Source organism: Odocoileus virginianus, chromosome 3 (assembly GCF_023699985.2).
Source record: "Odocoileus virginianus isolate 20LAN1187 ecotype Illinois chromosome 3, Ovbor_1.2, whole genome shotgun sequence".
Lineage (NCBI taxonomy): Eukaryota > Metazoa > Chordata > Mammalia > Artiodactyla > Cervidae > Odocoileus > Odocoileus virginianus.
The window spans coordinates 1,942,668-1,949,892 of NC_069676.1; the positions used below are offsets into that span (position 1 = coordinate 1,942,668).

Below are 7,225 nucleotides of genomic sequence, written 5' to 3' on the forward strand. Positions count from 1 at the left end.
CCGCGGCGCTTCTGCTTCGCAGACTCCACTTCCCAGAAGGCGTAGCGGCGGCAAGCGCCGGCCTCCGCGCGGGGCGGGGAAAGTGACATCGCGCGCCTGCGCAGGTAGGGTCCCCACCCCCCACCCCGCCAAACTACATTTCCCAGGGGCTCGCCTGGTCGTCACGGTTCCCCAGGCAGGTAACGCCCCCACACGCTGATCCGCACGTGCGGATTTGGTTCCGTTCTGGTCAGCAATAGAAAGATAGAGACCAGCGAAAAGTTGACAAAGGGATGCGGGACGTCTTGCCGGGGGAGAGGCGCCTGATCCGACGAGGAGAGCGGAACCGGGACGCGCCTCAAGTTCTCAGTAGGAGACAGTCGAAAAGAAGCGTGCCCGAGGGGAGGACCGCGCGATGACTAGAGAAGGCCGTGGGGCCGTGCTTCGGCCACGGGAACGCTACGGATGCTAACAGTGGGTTCTGGTGTTGGGGCCGGAGCGCGGTTAGGGCGATGAGTGGGATGCGGGGACCAGGTCGACGGAGGTGCGGGCGCATGACTGAGGAGGCTGCCGTGGGAGTTCAGGACTCAGCGGATGCTGGCTGGGACCAGAGTGGTGGCCACAGGACAGGGGGCATGGTGCGAGAAACGTCCACCAGGTAGAATAAATTTGGTTCTCCACGGCTTAGCCTGGATGCCAAGGAGTTTGTATTGTACAATCGGCTGCTGTACAGAGAGGTGGTATTTATTTTTGTGGACAGTATTTTGCGGAGGCGGGCAAGGATGAGATAAAGTATAGATCTGGAGATCTCCAGAACTCCAACTGGAGATATTTAGTTGCCTTTGAATATGTGTTTTCTGGGAGCTCGGAAAGTAAACATGAAAGGGTTTTAAGTTTATGCCCCTCTCCGCACCGCCCCCCACCCCACCCGCAGAAAAGAAAAAGAAAAAAGTGCCAATAATGGGACCTGAGATTTGTCAACTAGGGAACTGTTGTCCACATCTTAGAAAGCAGTGTTTACTTATGGTGTTCTGTTTTAGTTTTTATCGATGATTTCATTCTGTAGACACCTTTGGAGTGTCTGCTTGGGGCAGGCAGTGTTCCAAGGGCTGGAGAAATACTGAAAGCGTGGCATGCTGCAGTACGTGGGGTAGCAAAGAGACACGGCTGAGCGACTGAACAACAGCACTGTCGCAGGTTAAATTCTACTAGAGGTAGTACTCAGTAAACAAAATATTTTATTAGGTAGTGATGATACACCAAAGGACCGATGCTGAAGCCGAAGCTCCAATACTTTGGCCACCTGATGCGGAGAACTCACTCATTGGAAAAGACCCTGATGCTGGAGGAGAAGGTTACGACGGAGGATGAGATGGTTGGATGGCATCACCAATTCGATGGACATGAGTTTGAGCAAGCCCCAGGAGTTGGTGATGGACAGGGAAGGCTGGCGTGCTGCAGTCCATGGGGTCGCAGAGTCAGTCACTACTGGGCAACTGAACTGATGACACACTTAGGCTGTTAGGTTTAGAGTGTGACTGGGTGGGGAATGGGGATTATTTTAAGTAGCATTTGGAGTTCTCTTTGAGGAGGTAACATTTGAGCAGAGATCTGAAGGCAGTAAGGAAGGAAAACATGTGAATATTTGCGAAGAGAACAGAAATGCTGACCAGAGATGGAAGCATGCTTGGTGAGTCTGTGGTTTAACAAGGCCACTATGACAGGAGAGGGCACAGTCAACAAGCGAGAGTGGGAGAGGAGATTAGAAGGGACTAGAGGGCTTGAAGGCCATGGTAAAAAGTTTGGATTGTTCTTCATGTTATAGGAAACCATCAAAGGGGTTTGAGCAAAAGAGTGGTGTGGCTGAATACATTTTGACAGAATCACTGGTCTGCTTTGGGGAGAAAAGGCTGTGGTAGGGCTAGAGCTAATATAAGGAAAGCAGTTAGAAGGCTATTACAGCAGTGGGGTAATAGAAGGAGGAGAGAGCCTCCTACAATTATATAACCTTCCTACAAGGCATTTGCTTTGACAGCCCAAGATAATTGAGATAATTAAGGGCTCTGGATGCCATGCTAATAAGTTTGGATATTGTTCATATATATGAAAATGATAATAGAATATTTATTTAGCACTAAGTATGGGTTGGGCACTAAGCATTTTACATTAGTACTGAATGTAATCCAAAGCTGTAAGGTCTGCACTGTTAACAAATAAGAAAACAGACAGCGATATATTAAGTGCCTTGTCCAAGGTCTCATGTCTAGGGACCAGGAATCCTGCCCCTGCTGGTAGAAGAAATGTGCAGAAGTGTCCTCTCGTTGCCCAGGATGGCTGAGCACTGACACACGAGGACCCAAAGCTTCCAAAACTCCTGAAAATGTGGAACCTTCATTTATTTGACCCACTTCTCCTGCTGCTCCCTCTAAGGGTTAATATTTACCAATTCTGGGTTATCACATCCATCTTATAAGCTTCAGTACATTTTATTCTTCCTCTCCTCCTTGTCCTCTGCCTCCCTTTGAGCCTTTAATTTTGCTACTTTTTCATTTTTCATCTGTTTTCTGCCTATCTCTCTGCTTCCTTCTTCCCCTTCATTTCTATCTCTTGAGATCAGGTGGGGAACAAGAAAAACAAATATATGAAGGGAAAGGAAGAAGCTGGTGTAAGGGAGAGACATTTAAAATCTAAGTTTCTGAGGTTATAATTAATTCAGTGTTTCATTCCCCCTTAGTCCTTGCCTTTTTTTTTTTTTAAACTCTGTAGAGGTTCTGTAGCCCACAGAGATCAGAATGCTGTAGTTCTAAACTCTCAAGAATCCATGGGAAACCTCCTCCATTGCTATCCAGAAATATCTTCTGTACCGATTGTTTCTTGATCACCCCTCTCCCAGTAGAAAGTTTCCTTCCTCCTGTTGAAAAAGATCCCTGTGGCCTCTGCCTCTGCCCTAGATCTGATTTCCCCACTTTGAACTGCACATTCCCTCCTCTCTTCACTTTCAGACTCTCCCATGCAGTGATAAACACGCTCAATTCTTCTGCCTTAAATCATACAAACGCTCCTGGCAGATTATTTGTTGGCTAAATCAACACCTTTCTCAATCCCCCCTTTGCTTGCCTAAACTCCACTATAGAGGCTGGAAGAGCTAAATTTTTTTTTTCAGACTCCTTGGCTCCTAGCCTCCATGCAACACACAGCAGCTATGGTCAATGAGAGGTAATCAGAAGTCTGCTGAGGGCTTCTGGGAAAACCTTTTCTGATAAAAGGCACAGATGTTGCTGGTGTTACCCACCCCCTTTCTTCCTGCTTTGAATGCAGATATTTTACGTGAACTATGGGAGCCATCCTGTGACATGATGAAAAAGTCATAACACTCAAGGCACTGAATTATTTTGCCTTTGGAACAATGCTAACCACCTCCAGATTAGTTATGGGAGAAAAATAAATCCCTGTTTGCTTGCAAGCCATTGTTATTTGGGCTTTCTGTTATTTGTAGCCAAAAGCTTTCCCTCTCTCAACCAGTCTCCCTCTAGTTACCTTTCCTAAATTTCTCCTTTGTCAATCAAGCTATTAAGTCTTTTTCAACCTTTAACTCACTCTTCAACCCACTAAAAGTTACAGAGATTATAAAAAACCAAAGGCCATTTTCTATTTTTACCTTATTGTAGCATTTGAAAATCTATCCATATGCTAAAATTCTTTTACTTCTATGCCACCACCTTCTCCTGATTTTTCTGTTTTTCATTTCTTTTTTTTTTTTGCTTGTTTTTTCTCCTCAGATTTTACTAATTTGACATCTCCCATTTGTGTGTGCTAAGTCATGTCTGACTCTTTATGACCCCATGGACTATATAGCCCACCAGGGTCCTCAGTCCATGGGGATTCTCCAGGCAACAATACTGAAGTGGGTTGCCATGCACTCCTCCAGGGGATCTTTCCAACCCAGAGATTAAACTCAAGTTTCCCTCATTGCAGGCAGATTCTTTAGCAGCTGAGCTACCAGTGAAGCTCCTTAGTTTAGCCTTCCACTTACTGCATTTAAAGACAGTACTCCCAGAATACCCTTTTGTCACCACCCTTCTACTTATTCAACTGCCTATCAGGAATCTTCATTTGGATACCGCTCACTCATAAAATGCCCCCAGACCAAACTCATCATTGCCCCACAAAGTCAGTCAACTTTTTGTGTTAATTATGGCAGCCATCCACCTAAATAAATCTGAGTGCTCACACTTAATTGATTACCTAGATTCTGCCTTATCATTGCTTGAATTCTTCCTTTTCTCTCCCATTCCACTGCTAGTTTCTTAGTTTAGCCCTAGGAAAACAAAGATTATCTTTTTCAGTTTGATTTCCTAATCGTATTTATCACCTACAAGTGAAATTGCTTTAACTACTCTCATAACTATAGATCTATAAAATCTCTCCCTATGACTGTTTTGAATATTTTATAAGTTGCAAAGATTTTGTTAATAACAAAATTTTCATTAATAACATGTTAATAATAACATTTTCATGTCTGCTAGTGTGTAGCTTCCTCTCCTTTCCACTTTGATAGTTAAAAGTACAATCCAAAGATGTGTTTGAATCCTATGTACTCTAAGACTATATTTGTTATATTGTTTTCTAAATAATTAGCTTATTAACAATAGTTTAATGACTGTTAGTGGAGAATTAAAACAGCATGCTATTGTATTCAGATCTGTACAATTATTCTGTCATCTGGTAGCAACCAGCCAATATTTCAGAGGAGAAAATAAAAGGGTGTAGGGGAGGACATGGAATGATCATAGAAGTTGGTAGAGGTACAAAATTTTGACTCAGTAGATTCAGGGAAACCAGATTGTGGAATAGGAGCATCTAGAAAACATATATAAGATGGTGAAAAATCAAGGATTTTCAAGCATTCATTATATTTATGGGATTGTAGCATTTTAGAGCTTATAGCACTCTTGGAGCCTTCTAAATCTAAAAATCCCTCATTTACCAAATCAGGACACTGGGACCTGGTGAAAGTAAGTGCCTTGTCCAAGTTAGTAGCATATCAGGACTACATACCAGGTCTTTGGGCTGTCCAGTTAAGCACTCTCACATTTTCTCTCCAGTGTGAAGTCTCTGATGTCCAAAGGAGAATCTGCAGTATAATACAATAGAACTTATCTTCAGCATGAATCCTCACTGCTTAGAACATTAGTTATTTAAACCTTCTGGTACAAAGTAAGTTTTACTTTCTGAATCAAGATTTCTCTCCACTTTTATGTGGTTTCTCTGCAGTGGTCTGTATTTTCTGACATTGTATATTATACTTCAACTAAAAAATTACTGGAATCATTACATTTATTAGGTTTCTATATTACAAGACTTATCTGATTACCACTGAAGAGTTAATCATGATGAAGGGTCCCATGTTTTCCTCACGTATGAGTTCTCTGATGCCGTGTAAGATTTGTACTCCGACTGAAGGCTTTTCCACATTCATTACACTGATAGGGTTTCTCTCCTGTATGAGTTCTCTGGTGCACTATAAGGGATGAATTCTTAATGAAGGCTTTTCCACACTGATCGCATTCATAGGGCTTCTCACCAGTATGAATTCTTTGATGCTCAATAAGGTATGCGCTCTGGCTGAAGGCCTTTCCACATTCACTGCATTCATAAGGCTTCTCTCCAGTATGAATAACCTGATGAACAGTAAGGGATGATCGCCCAGTGAAATGTTTTCCACATACCATACACTCATAAGGTTTCTCTCCAGTGTGAATTCTCCGATGTTGAGTAAGAGAGGAATTCTTACTGAAAGCTTTCCCACACTGATTACATTCAAAAGGTTTTACTCCAGAATGAAGTCTCTGATGCTCTATAAGGTATGTACTTTGGCTAAACGATTTCCCACATTTGTTACATTTGTAGGGTTTTTCTCCAGTATGATTTCGCTGATGCAGGGTAAGAGCTGAGCTCTTACTAAAGGCTTTTCCACATTCATTACACTCATAGGGTTTTTCTCCAGTATGACTTCTCTGATGTACAGTAAGATGCATACTTTGACTGAAGGCTTTTCCACACTCATTACATTCATAGGGTTTTTCTCCTGTATGAGTTCTTTGATGCACTGTGAGATTCATACTTTGGGTAAAAGCTTTACCACATTCATTACACTTGTAGGGTTTCTCTCCAGTATGAATCCGTTCATGTTGAATAAGGGATGAATTCTTGCGAAAAGCTTTTCCACACTCTTTACATTGATATGGTTTCTCTCCAGTATGAGTTCTTTGATGAACAGTAAGGTTCATGCTCTGACTGAAGGTTTTCCCACATTCATTACATTTGTACGGTTTCTCTCCAGTGTGAATTCTTTGATGTACAGTAAGGGAGGAACGTTCAATGAAGTGTTTCTCACATACATTACACTTATAGGGTTTCTCCCCCGTATGAATTCTCTGATGCTTAAGAAGAGACGAACTCTGGCTGAAGGTTTTCCCACACTCATTACATTCATAGACTTTCTCTCCTGCAAACATTCTTTGAGTTTTAATTAATTCAACATTTTGTTTACCGTCTTTTCCATGTGAATTCCAATTGTGAGGACTTTTCCCCACAGGAATAGTTTGTTGTATATCAATGATTGAACCCTGACTGGAACATCTTTCAAGTTCATTACCTCCACATGTCCTTCGCTCAGTGAGGGTTTCCTTATGGGTAATGTGCACTTGGCCCAGATGTCTATCCTGGTTTTCCTGCTGCCCCTCTAACCAATTATCAGGTTCCCAGGTTTCCCGTAAAGAAGAATGCCAGAGACCTTCCCTTTCCATTATTACCCCATAAGATAAATCTTCAGTAACTTGGGCTTCGTAGTTGACTCTTTTGTTTCAAGTCTTGGTCTTCTAGTCTGAAAAAAATAAAAATTCAAAATTGTTTCTATACTAGGAGATTGAAAACTGTATAAGATGGGAATGAGAGAACACAACTGAGAATAACTATATGGCACATTTGAGAGCAAGGATGTCCCTATAATTAGGAAGAGAATTGGAAGGGAGGGAAAGAACAGTGAGCCACCCATAAATAACAGGGGAACTAGAAGCAGGGTAAGCAGAGGAAAGAGTGAGCCTATGCAGGAGGGACAGATACTGAAGTCACTGACTGCTGGACAAGGCTAAAGAAGGAAGATGGAACTAAGGGAAGATATACAGACAAGCTGGGATTAGGAGAGGCAGATCAAAAAGCCATGGCACATTGACCAGCAGTTTCT

General features: G+C 42.6%; 1 long non-coding RNA gene across 1 annotated transcript; it reads left to right on the forward strand.

Annotated features, from left to right (window-relative positions):
* The first annotated feature begins 27 nt into the window (after positions 1-27).
* LOC139032835 (uncharacterized) lies at positions 28-5,334 on the forward strand. Its single transcript, XR_011485462.1, has 2 exons — positions 28-453; positions 1,225-5,334. It is a non-coding gene; the product is annotated as an uncharacterized lncRNA (long non-coding RNA).
* The last annotated feature ends 1,891 nt before the right edge of the window (positions 5,335-7,225 follow it).